A 20,370-nucleotide genomic window follows, 5' to 3' on the forward strand; every position below is an offset into this window, starting at 1 on the left:
ATTTAAAAAAAAAAAAAAAAATATATATATATATTTATATTTATATATATATTAATACATATATATGTATAAATATATATATATATGTATAAATAAATATATAAATATTTATATATATTCTTGGTCCCCCGATACTGTAAGATGGTGTGTTTTTGTAGCTGTTACATTTGGGAAGATTTGTTTTATAGCACTAATATATATCTGAATATGAAAATAGATCATCAGAATTTATTTTCTGTTACCATATTCTGGGGTTTCTTTTTTATGTCATTAAAGTAATCCTGTTTCCTCAAAAATGTAATATGCTTCCTAAGAAATGTTTCACATTATATATATATATATATATATGTATATATATATATATAAATATATACATATATATATTTGACTAGAATTCATGATTTGCATCAAATTGCTGACAGTCAAAATAGTGTCCTCTAAACCACCTCAGCAACCTGGAGTTGATTTTGGTAACTATAATTTTTAAGCAAAATTGGAAATTGTGGGCAACTTTGGGCCTTTAGGATGATTTTAGAAAAAAACTTGCCACCAAGCCAAAGGAATTGATGAGGGTGTTAAAGAGGTTATTTTCCATAACCTTAATGGTTTGGAACAATATGGTTTCAAGCATGAGTACAATAACATGACTTTTCCAGTCATGCTGATTTAGCTACATTCATTCTTAAAATTCAAAGGTAATAGCTCCAAAAGTGATCATAAAGCCAAGCCTAAGAAATTTTGCTTTTCATACTTCTACTTTTTGGTCATGATGTGAGCTGCTTCCCTCTGCTACATACTCCTGCCTTGATGCTCAGCCTCACCTTGAGCCCCAAGAAATGGAGCCAGCCTTCAATCGACTAAGACTTCTGAAACTTTGAGCCCTCAAATAAACCTTTTCTCCTCCACAATTGTGCTGGTTGGTCCTTTAGTCACAGCAGTGAAAAAGCTGACTATAAAACACTTTCTCTTCAACCATTCCCTTTTTCTCATTGTTTCCTTCTGTCCTCGTCTCCCCTTTCTCTCTCCCACCTCCTCCCTTCTCTCTCCCATTCTCTCTCTCTCCCTCATCAGTCTATGTTTTCTCTTTCTACTTTTCCCTCTGCCCCCTCCCTCCATCCCTTCTTCCATTGGCCATCCAGTGAGCAAACCTATGGAGAAGCCGGGGGCTCTCAAAGTGAGCAGCTGCAGACGCTTGCATTAGCCACATCAGAGAGCCCATTGACCTTCAGAGATATACCCGTGGTCTACACCTTGACTATAATCTCATGAGAGACCTTCAGTCAGATTGACCCAATAAACTATTCCCAGATTCTTGGTCCCCCGATACTGTAAATGGTGTGTTTTTGTAGCTGTTACATTTGGGAAGATTTGTTTTATAGCACTAAGCTATATCTGAATATGAAAATAGATCATCAGAATTTATTTTCTGTTACCATATTCTGGGGTTCCTTTTTTATGTCATTAAAGTAATCCTGTTTCCTCAAAAATGTAATATGCTTCCTAAGAAATGTTTCACATAAAGTCTAAGAACTTCTCTCTGGAAAGTAGCTATTGTGTAACTGTTTCAGTGTGTCTAAAATATGATTCAAGTATTTATAACCAGAAGATCATTTTGTTCTACTTAAAGGGGAAAAAAACATGTCAGATAAGATTAAATTTTGTTGACCAAAAATAATTTTGGAGAAGTTATAGGAAGAAATAACTGAATTAAAGCTAGGTTCTAAAATGAGATACAAACAAAATTAATTTAAATGCACAAAGCTCACATGTTACAAAGTCTTTTGAAGTATTAAAAGGATACCACACATACATATTTGTCTAAATTTTGATTTCCACTCCACTATAGTTGAGTGATCCCATTTTCACAGCCAAATTAAAAAATTTTCCACACAAAAGGCAATATAATACTAAATATAAACATAGAGATAAAATACAATTACATATTCCAATCTTTCAAATTACTGAAGTATATAAAATTTTATCCAAATCTTGCCCACATGTACAAATTTACATGCTTCTAAGCAACTATTTTTAAACTTAAAAACTATTTAAATATTAGTGATATAGAAGGCTATTTTTAAAAAGTCTAAAAATACAAACTCAACAAGCATTCATTGTTAAATTTTTGTTAATTACACACAATTCAATATCCACTTTTCCCTTCAAAAGAAAAGCTGCATGGCACTAGCTTGGGTCACATGGCCACCCTTTAAGTAAGAAATTTAGAGGGGAAGAGAGAAAAGAGTTAAGAAAATGTGAATAAAATTCTTACCATGACTTCAGGGAATGTGGAAGAAACTCCCCTCAAAATGAAGGGATTCCAGGAAGTCAGAAACTTAACAAATGTTAAGTATAGTTACCATTCTACAGGAATAGATCATAAGAACAAATTCTTATTTATTCTTTTCTATTAAATTTCCACTGTCAACTTCCTTTCTCTTTATCACCAATTTGACTTCATCTTCCTGGTTCTTGTTTTCTAATCTGCTTTTCCAACTTAAGACTTGTCAGAAAGAGACCAATGTTGTAACTCTAAGGTATGGTGCTTACCTAGCAGGGGCAAGCCCTGGTTTCAGTGCCCAGAACTGGAAAAAAGAAATTCACAGAAACACTCCATGAAAAACATAATGTCTACTTTTGTCCAATGATGTTTCAGTATTTTAACATTTTGGTTTCAAAATATTGTCTGATCTCTTTGAGGAATTCTCTTCCTTCCCTCCTCATCTACTTCTATGAAATCTCTTTCTTCTGGTTCCAACTTTCCACAGATCAGGTCTCCTTTGTCTCTAGTACCTTGAATGATTGTGTTGAATTGTTGTCATGTTTAAACGGGGGGAAGGTTTACAAAGAAAATATTTTTATTTAAATATACGATATGCACAAATCATGGCTATTTTGCTTATAAATTTTTAATGAAACGAACAAACCTTTATTAGCATGCATCACAAAACAGAACTTTAGCTATATGCTTGAAGCACCTACAGTGTCCCCTCCCAATCACTGCATCCCCCAAAGTCATTATATGCCTTATATACTCTGGATTAGTTTTAAATTTTTAAAAAATTTCATATAAATGTAATCAGTATTTAGTAATTACTTTCGCTTTATTTAATTCAATGTAGTGTATGTAAGATTCACCCATGTTGTTGCATACTGTAATTCTCGATTTTGTATGAATTTCCACTGAATATTTTATATTTTGTATGCCCGTTCTTTTCCTTTTGGTAAATATTTGTGTTACTTTCTGTTTTCACTCTTGCTAACCATGTGGCTATGGGATTTTTTTAATGAGAATTTTATGCTAGATTTTTTTCATTTGCCTTTTAGCAGTCAACTTTTATGCCTTATTAATTTAAACTCACTCACAATTGAGATAAGTAAGAAAAACAAATACAGAAAAAGTTGTGGAAATATATTGCATCTTACATAAGTTCTGAAAACTACCACTTTCAAATTTAATATTAATCACTTTGATTATGAACAAACTACTCAAGGTAGACATTCAAGTCATAATTTTTAAAGTAAAGTTTATTCTAAATTTAGAAACTCATATTCCACTTTGGTAATAAATGCCCTCCAGTTAGCTTTTTAAGTTGGCATAATAAAGGTTATTTAACTTTCATAGGATTCCTAACTTTAAGGGAAAATTCTATAAATATATATGAAGGTAATATATCAATTGTTTTGTAATTTAGAATTTCAAATTTGGAATAACTCATCTGTAGATGAATTATATTCTTTAAAATAGTTTTCATATCTGAGCAATCTATATTATTTATATATTATATTTCTATATGTCATGTTCTAATTATGTTTTAAGTCACTTTTTTTTACCCTACAACAAATAGGTTCCATTAAAATTTATTACAGCTTTATTAAATATGGGTACAAATATAAAACATATTCAGACTAAATCACTTGTGGGAGTTCTGCGGCTGATCTATTTTTAAAAACATCACACCCTTGAACTAACTAATTAGACCTTCATGAAAGTATTTTCACAAGATTTCTATTCTTGTTAACTAATCAGTTTTGGTAAAACTGATCATTCTTTCCAAGAGACAGTTTTCTTTTTTGTAAAACAGAAGTAATGACTGCATCACAGGATTATTTATAACATTTTTCCAATACTCTAATACAAATATATTATAGGCCGTGATTATTCCATGTAAATAGTACTTTAATAACGCTGTACATCTATTTCCTAAAACTGCCAGTCAGTTATTGGCCTTCCAGCATAATGGGATTGTGGGTGCCTTAAAAACCCTTGCCTTCGATGTAATGTCTTTTGATTTGCAAACAAATGTTTCTTTGAAATGATTCATGCTGATGGCAAAACAAATACCCTTCATAGTGCATATGTATAATCCTAGAGCCCTTTAGACCCTGAGACAGGAGAATTGCAAGTTCCAGGCCAGCTCAGAAACTTATCCAGACTCCGCAAATTAGTAAGACTGTATCTCCAACTAGATTGTTTCCTTAAGTCTAACATATCTCCACAAATTCTAGGGTTATGTTAAGACCCTAAATCCAACTAGAAAGGACTGGGCATGTAGCTCAGTGGGAAAATGCTCCTGGGTTCAATCCCCAGTAGCAAAACCAACAAAATATGCTTCATACTAAAGCAGCTCAGCTTACCTTCTCTTAGCCTAGTAAATATTTAGCCATATACTACATGGGTGAAGGACAAGGACAAACGGTATCTGAGACCATTAGATAGGCAGAAGTTGAAAGTCTATGATTTATGGAAAGTTATCTGCATAGTTGTATTTTTTATTGTCTGTAGATAGTATACCTCAAGAACAAAGATAAATACTAAGATAAATACTCAAATTTAGAGTTGCTTTTCTGATCTCATTACATAGACAGAAAAGAAAGAAAGGCACAGGGTATTTTACCAAAGACAATTTTGATAAGACCTACAAAGATAAAACTAAATCAATAATAAATATTAATAAAATTTATGTATATAATTTGTTACTTACTTGATAAGAGAATTTAGTTATAATTGGGTGGCTCACTGTTTACATATTTCTTAGAAATTCAAAGGAGGCCATTGGCTTTTATTTGATTACTTTTAAAACACTTGCTAAAACAAAGGAAATTTCTTTACAAGTAAAATATCCCTGCTCCCCTTCTTTCTGCTTAACTAAAAGGAGGAAGAGGGGAAGGAAGAAGGGGGTAAGAAGAAAAGGATAGAAACATACACACACACACACACACACACACACACAAATACACACCTTATCTTTCTCTACTTTGCTTAAACTATTGTATCAGGTTTACTTAAGTTTCCTAAAATTGTTGTTTGAGTGTATGTTCTCATACAAATTAAATATTTGTGCAGTACCCCATATTTTATACTTTGTGTTTTAACATACTTGACTCCAGTCTGGACACCTAAAAGAAATTTTACAAGTGCTTTTAACAACTTACAGGAAAAATTGAAATGAATATAGGAACCATAATAAACAAAGAAGGTGGAATGACTTTTAAATAAGTCATATAAGAGTATAGTCCTTGTTTTCAATGAATGACAATTTGAAGAGAGTTAAGTCATGAAGCTCTAGAAAAACCATATATACATGCAAAATGCAGGTTTTCTTATCAAACTTGCAAGTGTGGGCAGGAGAGTGATGAAATAGAATTTCTGGAGATATGTTAGGCTTAAATAACAATCTAGTCACTTTATTTATTCATCAAATATTTACTGAGTTCCTATCTTGTATGGGTAAAGGAGAACAAGTGCAATGGTCACATTCTATTAGGGAGACAATAAAAGTAAACAGCGTGATGGACACTAAGAGCTGCTCTGGCTAGCAAGAGGGGACAGCACTGGAGGTGGCCATTGTGGCACTAACTACAAGGCCTCAAGGGAAGCTTCTCAGAAGGAAAAACTGGAGCTGAAACTTGGTCACAGAAGAGGTCTCTCCATGTGACAAAATGAAGGGAAAGTATTTCTGGCAAAGGGAACTATAAATAAAAGACCTTTAGGCAAAACTGAGCATGGTACAGGATAGAAGTCCAGTGATGGATAGCAGTCTGTCTCCCAACAATGATAGGTGCCCTGACTGAGAAATTAGTTCATAAATAACTTAAGAGCAACTCATATTAATAATAGTAACAGCTCATATTTAATGAGGACTTACTTTACCCACCAAGGTCAGATTTTTTCATAGACTACATTGAAAAACAACTATTGTTCAAGTTCAGGTTTTGATGGTACATAGCCCTGAGATTTGAATTCTGGCTCTCCTAATTATTACCTTTGCAATTACTAGTAAATTCCTTGATACCACTTTATATTTTATACTTCAACTTATAATGGCAATGGTAGCAGTACATTCCTGTATAATCAAATAACATAATAATAGTTAACATTCACTTACTGAGTATGTACTATGGCCTAGAATATTAACATGAATTAATTTACTCTTGCCAGGATTAAACCCCATTTGTCTAAGATTGGAACCCTTATATTTTTTAATAAGTCCACCGTAAATGCATTTCCTGAATTATTTATACATATATTTTTACCAGTAAAGTGTTATAAGGTAAACAGAAACATTTTAAGATCCAGTTTACTCTAATAAAAAGCAATGATGATAAATTTTACATTATAGTTATAGGTGCTTTTGTGATATATCAATTAGTATGAACATTTTGAGAGTTAGAAATGCAGTCTACTCATTTTCAAGGCTTTGTATCATAGCATCTGATACATGGTAGGCTCTTAATTAGTGTTTGTTGGATGAATAGATAAACATTGGAATTTCTGCAAGTAGAGTTTATCTTCAGCTAATTTCACTTTTCTTTTCTCCCTTTGTCTCTGTCAATATAAATGTCTATCCTTTGCACTTTCATTTTTGCTATTTCTGCTCCACTTCACCTTTGATTATTTTTTTCTTCAACTACATGTTCCACTGAACACTTCCACAGCTGGGAATATCTACTTTTCTTTGTAAAGCTTTTGGTTTTACTCCTTCCTTGAGTGCTTCCTTTATATCATTTTAAATATACCCTGACACCAAAGGCATCTTTAAAAGGGACCTAAGCGTCTATTCTTTTGATAATTTTTTCCACTTTAATTTCTTTGTATATATAACTTAGTTTTTATAGCTTTTTAAGAAATTAAATGTAGCTAATTTTAGGAACAGCATGGATCAGAAAAGCAGTATTTTATAAAGCTCTATTATTTCTTGTTCATGAGCCTCCTAATTCCACGGTAGTCCTTCCATATTTGTGCATATGGGTATGTGTTAAATGTATTAGAACTACTGGCACTTATATCTAAATAAGCATCCTTCACTTCTTACAGACTGAATCTAAATATTTGGCCCTCATGGGTCATTTTCTGTTCACTGTGATCCTGTCTTTGTTTCCTCAGACAGTCAAAATTCTGCCCTAATAGACATGTCTCTTGGTATGTTGGAATGCTGCACAAAAGTTAAATCATTCTTCATCTTTTTCTTTTAGGACTGGTGTTATACAACTGAAAATCTTATCTTTGTTCAGTTCACTTTTATAGTCAAACATCTTCAAACTTGGATCCTGAACATCTCTAAACATAGCCATCAGTGTCCTAAATTAAAGTCCCCCTTTATATTTCTTTTCTCTTTACAGGCCAGAGAAAGAGGCCCACTACCTCCCTTGATGTGAAATCAATTTCCTTCTTTGTATTGAGGCTTGTTTCTCTTGTACTAAGATTACATCTAGTCTTCCTCTAGCTGTCTGTGTTCTTAATGCGTTACACGGTTCTGCTTGAAGGAATGCTTTCTCTCTATCTGGGTGATTTTAATTAGTCTTTTGAAGTTTCTTTTGAAATCCTTCTTCTCTTTCACTTTTGATTATTTACTGTCTACAATTCCCCTTATCTCAGTCTCTGTGTTAAATACTTTTCTATACTATGATTTCTTTGGGAATTTTAATTCTAGTTGTCAGAGTATTGGTCTGTCTATATTTCATGTGTGTATGTAGGAAAACATACACACAAATACATTTGCTCCTTTTAAAATTCTCCAGCTTCCTCTGAACACCCAGGGAAACATAAAAGTCTCAATTCTTGCTCTGGGATTCAAGATACCTCGACAGTAAACAAATGTGCTCCCAGCAATGAGGGAAAGCCTACACAGAGATCTATGAAAGAAATGAATCTTAGCAAACTCTTTCTAGAAAAGCAAGATTTTGCAGAGAAGATGCCTTGAACTTTGTCTTGAAAGCTGAATAAGTGTTTGTCCAAGACATAAATAAACATGAAATGGTTTGAAAATCATCGCTTCACAAGCAGGTGAATCTTGTGAAAGAAAGCACCTCAGCTTCTCAGAGATGCAAGCCAAAGTTTTGGCACTTTCACCTTTTAAATACACAGTGGGGTTTCCAATAGTATTAGTGGGGAAAAACTCTAGTCTGCATTACAGAAAGCCAGGATAAGATAACACATCCAAATGATAAACTCTGTCACTTCTTGATGATGCAAGGTATATAGATAGATAGATAGATAGATAGACAGACAGACAGACATATAGATATATATCAGAGAATTTCCCCTATTTTACAAGATTAATTTCTGCATATGATCAAAATCTGTATCTTGATTTATTGTCTCAACATCACATTCTGAACTCAAATGGTGAGATGCACAATTTAAGAGTTGAATGATTTGTGGTCAAGTTTTTATGATGGCTTCATGAGAAATTGGAATCAATGTGACAAGACTATAAATTTCCACATTAAACATTAGGAAAGAAGATTTTTTAAAATTTATAATTATAATGAAATCCTATTTGTTTATTCTTTGTTTGTTTGTTTTGTTTTTCATTGTGTGTCTTGCAAAGGATGTGTATGGAATCGTTGCACAAGCTGTCCTTCAGAGAGATATTGATACATTTGAGTTCTGGGCAAAGAGTTATTTATTAAATTCTTTCTTCTTCAGGATGTCAGCAATGACTCCATTATGTCAAACTCAACGTGCAGATTTCTGCTTGTAATTGAAGATGCAGTTCAGGATCCTACAGCAAATTACTTCTCAGCTGCAGTGTCTTAGTTCCTACTGTGCTCACCCTGAAATTAACCTCTATAGGTATATATATATCCTTTTTAAAATGACTGCTTTCCATTTATGGAAAATATTTCAATATTCATCATTTATTGACAGACTGAGATACGACAGACCCCCTGCAGACATTTTCATTGATAAGAACACCTACTAGTGGATTTTATTAGCCACCTACTTAGAAACTTATTAACTAATTAAAAATTGAAAATTCTCTCATCATCTTTTAGGTTCTAACAATTTCTTTAACCTCTGGTACTAATTTATTAGAGAAGTAGAGCAAATTCTGAGAGTTTTTATGCTCTTTTAAAAACATAACAATAAAGAATATTAATAGCCATTTATAGTTTATGTATCATCAGCCCTGTTTTAAAAGGACTTCATTTTTAAAAGAGGAATGTATTTTTAAAAAATATTTGCTATGGTTTAGAAAAATTCTAAACAGCATCATTTAAAGGTATTTTAAAGAGATATTGCCTTCTTTAAAACAAACTAGCATATTAAAATATTGAAATAACTAAGCACATAAATTATGATGAGGTTTTGATTACTAAAACTATATTTATTACAACATAATTTACTCATAAAAATTTAGAACTATTAGTGCCTAAAGAATTCAATTATTTTTATCAGGTCATGAAATTACTTGACAAAAAATTTTAGTTGTTAAGCTACCAAAGTCAAAATATTTAAAGCCGCTGTTTCCATAATCAGTCAATACAATGTGAAGAGAAAATACAGCTGAAGTTATAGTCTGAGTCATTAAAATACGAGTAACTTGAATTACAATTTCTAAATTAATTTCATGTAATGTATATTTATCAGTAATTTTCAGTGATTACATAATCATATAATGTCCAAATTATTTTTATTCAGCCTAAAGGTATCTATTGTGTTAGACTGCATTTGTCTTACTCCAGGGTATGTGCTGTAGGAACCCCATCCTTGATCCCATTGATGATATGACATGCATACCCATAAATTAAACAATAAGCCAGCATATTAGATTAGCTATGACATTGTAGGTTTAAATAAGTGATTTCAACAATAAAAATTACAGGTTTTTTTTAATAAATATTTTTGAGTACTTTCTCCATACCAGGCTCTATTCTAGTTGTTGGGGATACACTAGTGATGTCAGCATGAACAGTTCTGTCTTCATGGTCCTTGAAAAGAGAAGACAAACGGTAATAAAGGAAATATGAAAGAATAGCATCTGCTATACATTAGACTGGGTCTCACTGACTTCATAATAGAAAGCATCATAAGTTGTCTTTAAAGTATTCAAAAAGAATCAGGATAATAAGAATGGAAAGGATCATTTTAAGAATAATTAATTATATCTCTGGGGAATAATAGGAGATGTTTTGAAGATGGGTAAGAGATACATATATGCAGAAGACAATTAATAGGTTTCTGTGATGGGAAGTGTTTGTATTAGACAGGAATAAGTGATGAATTTGGCCCTAGAAGTTGAAGCCAAAGTAGACAAGCCAGGCCATTGCATTGTTAGTGGTTGGAGAATGAGCAAAATATTGTTAACTCATAATTTCTGTGGGTCGGGAACTAAGGAAAACTTAGCTGATCCTCTGCTCGGGATTTCATTGTGTTATGATTTTATTAAAGGTTCAAATGGAGAAAAGTGTTTAAAGATCCCTCAGGTTGTTGGTAGAATGTATGTCTGTAGCTTGTAGGATAGAGATCTTATTTTCTTGTTGGTGCTTCCTTGGTGCTCAGGTACTAAGTAAGGTAGGCTGCCCACTGTCCATTGCCAGGTAGTGGTCTCCAGAGATCCTCCCATGATGTGGAAGATGACTTCCTTAAACCAGAAAGGGAAGTCTCTCTCTCCTATCTCCTGAGGCTTAGTCTTTCATGACTAAGCAAAAGTAAATTTCCATTGATTACATCAAATTAGATTTCATCTGAATCCTAGAGGAGATAGTAGAACATTGCAATTTTAGGAGTCCAGAAATATTGAGATAATCTAGCCACCAATGGACTTCTTGGCAAGCATAGAGCTAAATTTGTGGGTCCCTCTTAGAAAGAATATGTACATCTTCTAACCTTCTTTGTGGCTCCTTCGAAGGAATTCATACTTGCTTATTTTTTTTTAATTTTTAAGAATTGTGGAAAGTGTCATTGTCTTTAAAACACCTTGACTCATTTTTGTAGCAAATAAGGAAGAGAGGGAAGAATTAAGAAACTAAGGCAAAAATAAGTCAATTAAGCAAAGAAGAAAGGAATGGAAAAAATTTTTAAAAAGAGACTAGGGAGTAGTTAACATGATTTTAAAATATTATATCAGAGAGTAGGTAATGGATTTGTGAGGTATTGTTATGCAATAATCAAAATAAAATATGAGTTACCAATACATTTTGACTGGAAGCATTGGAAAATTTTAAGATAACTCTAAGAATTTAACAGAGCAGAAAATGAGGATATGAATCACAGAAACTTGAAAAGAAAGTGTTGAAGAAAGATAACTAATTTTAATCTGAAATGATGGCCCACTTAAGTAGAGGAATATAAAAAGTTCAACTCTAAGTTGCACATTTTAGATAGAAGGAAACTGATGTTCACAGGTGCCCAATGACTTTGTTGAAGGTTACATAGTTAGTCAAAAGCACACCCAGGACCCAACCCAAACTTTTGATTATTTGTACTGAATCATGATTTTTTAAATTGTATAACAATGAATTTGGGGTGATCAAAGAAGACATAAAGACATTACAAGTAACAAATTCATGGAGCACAGATGACAATTGGGAAGGTAACTGAACTGGAAAAAGAGTTGCATAGAAATCAAAAATTTATTTATGTTTATTAAACAAATATATCAAAAATTTATTTATGTTTATTAAATAAATATATAATGTCCAAATTATTTTTTTTCAGCCCAAAGGTATCTGTGAAAGTTTTTAAGGAGGATTCTTAATTCAAAACAGAAGGAGGAAGAAGGAATAGCTACTATAGACACTATTTAAAAGATTTGAAGACTATTGAATATTATCCTTTTCTGAGCATTTAGCAGTTTGGGGATATAATACTTTAGACAACTTTCCCAAGGAATGAAGAATTGTTTACCAATGTATAAAAATTATGTAATTTAGCTTTCAAAATCCCATTTGTAAGTGTAGGAAAGTCTAGCATTCTGAAACTAAGAAAGGTATTAAGAAATAAAGCATTACTATTTGGTGATGATGAAGAAATTCCTACTATGACTAAACTATTTAATGACACTTTGAGAGATGAAGATAATTTGGTTGTTTATTAATAAGATGCAAGTTACTTCCCTAATGAATCATTTTAATCAGTGATCTATCAGTTCATCAGTGTTAATCAGCGTTTCATTACTAAATAAGGACTTCATGATGAGGTGGACAAACTCATAGTGTTGCATGACTAATAAGAAGACATCTATTTTTTTTCAAAAATATTTTTATTACTAAGGTCTTATAATATTCAAAATTTGAGAAAATACCATATTTAGATTAGCAAAATCCAACAGCATCTTGAGAGAAGTCCAGCATTTATAATCAGATGTTTGTGAGATATACATAGTTATCAGTATGTATGTAATTCCTCCAACTATTATGATACAGATAAAATAGTGTTATTATTTATTTTATGTAGAAAGAACAGTTTCATCATTTTTTTCTTTTATGTATATTTGCACTCCATTTACTTAACCAACAAAATTATGTTACTTAGATCTTAATAATGATGAGATTTGGAAACATTGAGATAAAGTTAAACAGGTCTTAGAAAATAGGCATTCTAGCAGAATGTGTCAGAAGGTGTCAGGAACATTTTATTTTCGGCATCATGTTGTATATATTGTATAACTTACATCTCATCCAGGTTTCTGGTGACTAGTTTTTCCATATGTAGTATCCTTGGTGAATCGCCATCCTCATAGACACTTTCAGCTTCATGTCCAGGGTCCTCAGACTAAAAAAACAAGTACCAACCCTTGTCACATGAAGAAAGTTCACGTTGAAATTTCAAGACTTCATATCTCTTCCTCTTCTCCAGTACCTTTGGCTGGCTTTTTTCTTTGAATCTGTGCTGCATTTTGTGTTCAGAGAGAGAGAGAGAGAGACAATTTCAGATGGTGTTCAAAGCCTTTTTGTCCTAAGCTGTCAAATTTATTTTCTAAGTAATTTGTGTCATTATTTCTCATATTGAAACAAATACATTTAATACATTCTAAAATCTAAAAGATATTACTTTTAAAGTCCAAAGATGTTTTTACAACATATATTTACACAAGGCCATTTCACACTAAGGATCATGGCTATTTGAACTTTTTAACCTTTAGTTACCAGAGCAATTTCTAAGTCTGAGAAGAATTTGGGGGGATTACAGTCAAGCAGAAGGCTTTGTCATGAATTTCAAAAAAGGAAAATTTGGAAATAAAAAGGAAGCACTGATCATCTATCTTATTTTTTATGTGTATCAGAAGAATCAATTACTTATGATGTGGCCTTGTTTATTTTTGTCACAATAAATATTCCATTGCACACTGAAACAAAATACTAGTCCTCAAAATGAAGATACTTATAACTAAAATAAGACAGTAGAGCTCTCTAAGAGGTACTTGTAAAATATTAATAGATAACCAGTCAACATTTCTAAAAGGAAGAAGTACAGTTGTGAAATATGCTGAACAAAATTAGTACCGGATGAAAGTTTCTTGCAAGTGTTATTAACAGCATGATCAGAAATCCAATTAAATATAATCTCTTCCGCACAATAAAACCATCCTAGCATAGACATATTTTTCCAAATACCATGTATTACACAAATCGAAAAAGACACTTGCTTAGGAGATTTTTCAAAGAGCTGAATAAATAAATACAGCTCTTTGTTTGTACTGGCACTTCTACTGGTCAAACTTTAGAACTTGGAAGAATATTAAAATAATCCCTACCAGGAAATTAGCATAGTGCACAGACTCTTTTAAGAACAATCATAGCTTATTAAAAACATTATGCATGTGTCTCCTCTGTCCAACTACATACACATATGCAGGATGATAGTAATTTTATTTAAAGACATTTCCTTTGTTTAAATAACATTACTTGTTTTGAAATATTAACTTCATTGATCCTTAGCCAAAGAACTCAAAATTCAAGTACCGCAAAAATTTATTAATCCACAGATAATATGAACCTGAGACTTAGAACATATTTATTTAAGTTTAGATTGTTTCCCTTAAATTTAATCACCAGATGATTTTTATATATAATTGTTTTAATCAACATTTTTGTCAAAAGTTTTAAAAATAATTTTGTATGTAAACAATAATTCTTTCCTATGTTAAAACACGTTGTCTTTTTGCTTTAAGAAAACTTTAAAAGACTTGACAGAAACAAATGATGCTTTAGTCTGTAATTACTTTGTATTTGGGAAGTGATTGTTCGGAATCATTTCCAATTTAGTGAAATTAATGTAATAAGAAACTGTAGGTGAATATTCTAATTCATTCCACACTTTATGGTCTAATAGCCCCAAATCTATTTTCATTGTGATCAATCTGTTAACTTGCAGGAGAAATTTATCACATTACATTTAAATATTTCCCAAACCTAATTTTGGGGAATATAAAGGTATTGGAGATAACTGAAGATGAGAAAAAGGACTTTTTGTGTTATTCATGAAAAAGCTGTCTCTATTGTTTTATAACAGTAGAATATAACCTAAATGCATGTAAAAAAAATAAGTGATAAAATTAGAGAACTAATATAAAATTAGTATGCTAGCTTTAATATTATAGTATATGAGTCATTTTTAAAAAATCATTTTAAAAAACCCACAAAATAGAAATACAACCAAAGTATTACAAAGCTATTCCCAAAGGAAATGCAAATACAAATTTTGTTTGTAATTTGTTTTAATTTTAAAAGACATAAATGCCATTTTATGCTTTTTTATTATTAATCAGAAAAAAATAAACATAAAATTACATTTTTTTATGTAGACATTTTTTACATAGACATTTTATTATGTCTTTTTTTTTTTCTTGCAGGGGTACTAGGGATTCAGCTCAGGGCCACTTGACCACTGAGCCACATTTTTTACATTTTATTTAGACACAGGGTCTCACTAAGTTTCTTAGCACCTTGCTTTTGAGGTTGGCTTTGGATTTGTGATCCTCCTGCTTCAGCCTCCCAAGCCACTGGGATTACAGGTGTGCACCACAATGCCTTGCAAAATGATGTTATATCTTCTAAAACTAAACAGAAAAATTACAAACAAAATGTTTACTCCATAACATAAATATTCTTACACAATGCTGATGAGAGTGAAAATACAGCTAAATATAAAGATATCAATCAGCTTTCCCACTCCTAGGCACTGCATGTATTAATGCACAGGCTAGGCAGCTAAGGTGTTGACTAAGTTATGGATTCTAACTTTGTGTCCAAAGATATTGTACAGAAGTATATGTGGAAGGAAGGCTTGAATGAAGCTTGGAGTTTGATCTTTTCTCTCCATTTCTTTTTGTCTCCACCTCACAAAAAAGTACAAAAACCATAGCAGTTGTCACTGTGGAGAGTATATATAGCATATGTGAATCTATTCAACATAATGAAAACATCCATTTCTGTAATGAATTATGGTGAAGTTATTTGGTTGACATAATATATTCTTTTTGTTAATTAATTGGATCAGTATGATACACACAAAAAAGATTAATATTTTTTTTTCTCGTGGATCAATTAAGTGTTTATTGGGTAAAACAGACTTGGAATAAGAAACTGTAGGTGAATATTCTAATTCATTCCACACTTGATGCTCTAACAAAATAGCCTGAAATCTATTTTCATTGTGATCAATCTGTTAACTTGCAGGAGAAATTTATTACATTACATCTAAATATTTTCCAAACCTTATTTGGGGGAATATAAAGGTATTAGAGATAATTGAAGATGAAAAGGAAGAACTTTTTGTGTTATTCATGAAAAAGCTGTCTCTTTATATTTTATAAGTTCTCATTAAGACATGGGTCTGAAAACCAAGTCATTCAAGAAACATAAAATAAACTAGATAATTCACCCAGTAGCTCTCTTCATAATAGAGTTATTTCACATTGTTCGAAAAAGAACACTTGGTAAGAATAACAGAAAAAAAAATTTCTGGAAACATATTAAGGACTTTGTACTGTAGGAGTTCACTATATTTAAGGCAGGCATTGAGATAAAAGGAAGAAATAAAATTCATTTGCTGAGAATCTAAGAGTGCTACAGATTCTGATTGGAGAATGTGAAATCCTGTACTCAAGAAATTCATAGTCGTGATTTCTGTGCACCTTTGGTTTTCAAAACAAAAGTCATTAATCTGGTATCCTGAAATTCAAAATTAGAGGCAGAAAAAAGTGGGGTGGTATTATTAAATCCTACCCTTTTGATAAGATAGCTAAACTACCAATTCTGTTTTCAAGCAGTCCCATTTATGATGAAGAATTTTCATGCAAAATAAATTCACCACCTAAATTTTATCAAATGAGTTGATAGTCAAGAAAGAATAACTGAAAATATCATCTCTTCTCTTGTAGAAAGGTACATCCACATTCCTATCTGTAGAATTAACATAATTATATTACAGATGCTTTAAGCTCATTCAATTGAACTACTCTAAACTCAATTTTGCACACATATTTAGGTGTTTGATAATCAGTCGCCAATCAATAGCAATAACTAATATCCAGCAAAATAAAAAAAGTATTAAGAATATCAACAGTAAGTGACTCACTACTTGGATTAAAAATATTGGAGGTGATTCATGAAAATTCCAAATGAGGAATATTGTGTTTTCTACTATTTTCTGTAAATTTCTAAAAGTATAGTCACAACATACCTTGTTCTCTTTTTTTAATCTTTCTTGATTTATTTTTTTTTAACATAATTGTTCTTTAAGGACTAGGGAAAATGGCCTATCTTCTGAGTAGTTAAGTTACATGTCAAACATTTCAGAGTTTGGAAAGCAGCTAATGAGGATATAATATTAAAATGTCAAACATATACATACTGTTTTCTTCCCCTTCCTGCCTCTGAAACCCTCTGGTAACAACCATAATGATCTGTTTAGGCTTTGGTCTATTGTTCCCTTTCCTCAGTCATATTTAGTAATTAGTTTCTCCTCAGGGCTGCACTTTGCTGAGGGAAAGTAAATTTCCAGAATGATGTTCAGCTTTGAATTAAATCCTGCTTATAGGACAGCAAAGACACATCAGGGGAGTGAACTCGACAGCTTCTAGCTTTTTTCATTTATTTCCGTCTCTACAAAGTGCCTTACCAAGTATCCAAGTACATTTTTTTTTGTCTTGGTGAGGTTTTGTTTTGTTTTGTTTTCTTCTTACAAAACTTTTTCACCTACTGACTGTGGATAACACCAGAGGAGATTTTTAAAACGCCTGATATTATCTTTGCAACTAAAACAGGGAATGAGAACAGATTTGGGTGAGCGAGAGTCCCAATAGAGTGAAAAGGCATTAATATTTGAAGACCAAATGTGAATTTGGAATTTTGTTATCAGTGGCACCCTAAAGAAGTATGTAATATTGTATTACATGTTTATAAAAACATATTATTTCCACATCTCATGAAGGTTAAAAGTGAATTGACATGACAGGATTATGTCCCACAGTTTGCAGTCAGATAAGTACAGAATCATCATCAGGAAATGCTTTGTGAACAAGTGTAATCATTAAGTGATCTAAAGTATGTGATTCAGGATCTCTCAGTGGCCATAAGTGCTCTGTTATTATTTTGTAAGTGAAAGGTCAATCTAAAATATGAAATAGTTATGATTTTAATAACTCTTTTGCTGTGATGTTTTACAGCTCTAGTATGTGTACCTTGCCTTAAACCTGTCATTAGATTATTAAAAATAATTTTGAATTATTATCAACACTTGGAGTGTTTGCATAGTAACAAAAAAAAATGGGATGCTGTATGGTGCTTCACTAAGCTGATAAAAATTACTTGCAGTCTTGCAGGATGTACTATAAATATTTTTAAGTGTTTTGTTTCTTGGGGCAGCATCAGGATATTTGTATTCCGGATGATGAGAGAAAAACAGAAGAAATAAACCTGAGACCTGTGATGTCAAACAACAACAAAAAAGGAGTGTATTAAGGATGGATAGTAAAAGATGTTCCACCCTGGCTCTTCCTTTCTCAATTGTTCATCTTAGATCTTCTCCTAGCACACGATAAAGTATGATGGCTTTCACTGTTCTCAGCTATTCATCCTTTTTTTAAAAAATATATTTTTAGTTGTAGATGGACACAATATCTTTGTTTTTTTATTTATTTGTGTTTATGTGATGCTGAGAATTGAACCCAGGGCCTCATGCATGAGAGGCAAGTGCTCTACCACTGAGCCACAACCCCAGTCCTATTCATCCTTTTAACAAATATTTTTGAGCTCCTGTTATGGGCAAGGCACTGGGTTTTAGGGTGAAATTAGATTTAAAACAGGCCCACAGGAAAATAAATAACAAAGAGTCATTCAAAGAAGTATTAAGAGCATATAGCAAGGAACTTAACACAGTCAGGGGTTGAGGGAGGCATCTCTGTCCAGATGATAATCACTTGACTTCCAAAGAATGAGTGAAAACAAAGGGAAAAGGGGATTGGGCAGTAGGTAGACAAGGCTGTGAACAAATATTGTCTCTCTGATCCCCTGTTAAACTGAGCCTTCTGTTAAGCTACTGGGCTTTAACTGCAAGTTTCACTTCTTGACTCCAGTGCTGTCCTCCAAGGGATAATTGGAGCCACTAGATGCCTCCTTCCATAACCCAGCCCCTGAAACATCTCTTAAAAATGTGGAACCTGAGGCAAGGAACAGAGAGCATGGTAGTAGTCTCTGGGAAATTAGCAATAGAAAAATCATGGTGGTCTTTTGTTGTTGGAAAGAATCTTTTATGTTGGGATTTTTTTGAAGACTACTACTAAACTTCTAGGCTAGGAGATCAACCTCTGCAGTAGAGAAAATGTTAATGTGTATTAATTGATGGTTGATTTTATGAATAAGCATCCAGCATATAAAAACATCAAAAGTAAATAATCCAATATGCCAGCTATTTTTTAATAGCTTACAGTATTCAAAACAATAGCAAATGCTTCACTATTGTACAGCAGCTTCACTGGGCCCCATGCTGTGTGAGTCCACACTGGGAGAAGGAGAATAAATACTGGCTTTAGTTCAATAGAAATTTTTAAACAAGTCAATCTCTATTCTGTCTCTCTGATGACTCTATTTTTCCATGTGTTATAATCAAAGACATAACTCACTTTTACTCAAACAAAATGCTCCACCAGGTAAATCATGAGTGACAGGCTGACTCAGGTTCAATCCTGGTTCAATATTGCCCAGCTAACATGTCATTTATTGGAGAAAGCCTGTTGATCGATTTGTTTCATGTACACATTACTTTGAATCATGGTGATTTTAAACATCAGAATTTCAAGTACAATTATATTCTAACTCATCACCATTAGCATTCTTCATCATCCACTCTCTTTCATTGCCATACACATGAACATGCACATTTCTTGTCATAGGAAAGGATATTATTTAAAAGTTTCCCTAACATGATCTTAGTTTCAGAATGAAATTATTTCTCCAGCTGAACCAGTACAAAAATAATGTGTCCTTTTGTTTACAGAAAAGTCCATTAAATGTATAGTAGTAAAACATATTTTTCTCTTATAATTTACTTTAGATAATTTAAATATATAACCTTACTTCCTTAGAATTATATTTATGTATGGTCATTATACATAAATAAAAAGAACCAATAGTGTTGTTATATTTCAGTTTTCCTTTAAATGTCCAAAAATTGAAAGTTTTAGCCATAACCAATAGATTACACACAATAATTATAATAGCTTGACATGAACTAGTGTATTTAAGAAATTCAGGTGGATGATAGATAAAATTCCCTGAACTAATAATGTACTTTGAATGTGTGAATTCGTGTGGGGGGGTTGTATTGTTTTGTTTTGTTTTGTAGTTGATCAAAGGATAAAAATTATTTACAATAGGTAGGGTGGTATAGGTGATTTTGTGTGTTTCATGATGAATCATTATCTCCAACTAGTGCTATTAGAAATTATGCCATAAACTTTGCCCTATATGTATTTATTTCATTTTTTTAATAATATACAGAAGAATCTTTCCTGAATTCTACAAATTATAAAATAACATGGATAGGAATATGTGAACAGTAAATGATGTTTGATTTATAAGAATGAACACTGGAAAGTTGATGAAAAATTCAGTTAAGCTCATAGAAATCAAATTAAA

At 32.1% G+C, this 20,370-nt stretch overlaps 1 non-coding gene across 1 annotated transcript; it reads right to left on the reverse strand.

Moving 5' to 3' along the window:
• Positions 1–18,380: 18,380 nt before the first annotated feature.
• Trnae-cuc (transfer RNA glutamic acid (anticodon CUC)) lies at positions 18,381–18,448 on the reverse strand. The gene has a single exon. It is a non-coding gene; the product is annotated as a tRNA-Glu (tRNA).
• Between the last annotated feature and the right edge of the window lie 1,922 nt (positions 18,449–20,370).

This window comes from Callospermophilus lateralis, chromosome 10 (genome assembly GCF_048772815.1).
Source record: "Callospermophilus lateralis isolate mCalLat2 chromosome 10, mCalLat2.hap1, whole genome shotgun sequence".
Taxonomy (NCBI): Eukaryota; Metazoa; Chordata; class Mammalia; order Rodentia; family Sciuridae; genus Callospermophilus; species Callospermophilus lateralis.